Below are 1,633 nucleotides of genomic sequence, written 5' to 3' on the forward strand. Positions count from 1 at the left end.
AGGCCCCCCCTCCTGCTGGGAGACCTCCCCGTCCAGCGCCCAGAGGGACAGTCACGGGTGGGGGGGGCCGGGATCCCCCCACCCTCCCACCCCGGGGACATGGCGGCTGCCAGCTTCCCCTCCCCCTCAACCGCCCCTCGCAGAGGCGGGCAAAGGGGGCAAACGGACCCCAGTCTGGCTGGTGGTGGTGGGCAGCGGGGGGGGCCTGTGGGTCTGCGGTGAGGGGGGCCAAAGCCCCCCAGCATGGCCATCGTTCCAGCTGCCCCCCCCGGCTCATCCCTCCTCTCCCTTCGGCAGAGAGAAAGGGGCGGGGGGGGGGGGGGAGAGGGGGGCCCCACGCACGATGCCACGGCCCCCCCAGGGCAGGCGAATCACCCCAAAGCCGAGGGGTTTGCCAGAGCCGCGTGTTTGTGCCGTGCTCGGAGCTCGGTCCTGCCCACGGCACCCATCGCCCCCGGAGAAGCAGCCGGGCTCGGGGAGGGCAGGACGGGCGGCACACGGTGCGGCAGCGGAGCACGCGGCGGGCACGTGGTGGGCCCGGCGGTCTGGCAGCCCCGGCGGCGCCGGCCAACCAGCCATTCTCCGTGACAGATTATCTCGACGTGACCGGCCTTTCTCCATGACGGATTATCTCGACGTGACGGCTTTCCCTGCTGAGCCGTGGGTCTTTAGGGCAGTAAGCCTGGCACAGCCACCGGCTTTGCCTGCCGGCGTAAAGCCCCACAGCAGCTCATGTGCCGAACTGAACCGCTGCCTTCTTTGGTGCTCCTGACGCCCTGTCCACTGGCGGGGGCTGCAGGCGTCCAGCCGAATCCCCCACGGCTCTTCCCAGCTCAGGGTCTGCTCCAGGATGGATCCCCCCACCGCGAGCATTCCTGCAGGGACCAGCAGGACCCTGGGATGGACGCGGCCACCAACAGCCCCGTGGGGACCATCCCGGGGAGTGGGTGCTCTGTGCCTGTGCCAAAGCAAGTCTCGGTGGGATCTGACTCCGCCGGAGCATCCCTGGACATGCCCCAGGAGGGTGGAAATCTCCATGGGGAAGGTGGCAGGGAAGGGACAGGCACTCGATAGCAGCCCTGTCGCTCTGGGAGGTCACAAAAGCGCCTGAGCTGGGGTGTCAGCGCTGAAATCGCCTGGCAGCAGCAGGTGCTGGGGGAACATTTTTCCTTATTGAAGGCAGCTTCCAGCTGCCGCTGCCTTAAGCAAACCTAAATACGGGCCAGCAAGGGATGTTTTGCATCCCAGGGTTTGTAGCCATAGAACAGGAAATATCTCCAATGCCCAAATATTTAGTTTTGCAGGGCACAGGGTCAGAAACAACGGCATTCCTGGGGGAATGGCGGGCGTGGAGGTTCCTCGGGGCAGAGCTCACCCCTTCCTGGGCCCGGCCTTCGCCTCGTCCCACCCCCACGGCCCCAGTGGGGTTTGGGGTGGAGACACACACACACACACACAGAGTCCAGGCTTCCAGGGTCTCCCACAGCACCCGATCCCAGCTCCGGGGCTCTGTACTGGGGCACTGGGATGGGGCAGGGGGGTGGGTCTAGCTGACCCACATCCCACGCAGGACAGAGATTTGATGATCCACAGAGGGGAGGCACCCGGGGGGGGGGCTTCTGTGCTTTTTGGG

Source organism: Haliaeetus leucocephalus, unplaced genomic scaffold (assembly GCF_000737465.1).
Source record: "Haliaeetus leucocephalus isolate CR32 unplaced genomic scaffold, Haliaeetus_leucocephalus-4.0 Scaffold0, whole genome shotgun sequence".
Lineage (NCBI taxonomy): Eukaryota > Metazoa > Chordata > Aves > Accipitriformes > Accipitridae > Haliaeetus > Haliaeetus leucocephalus.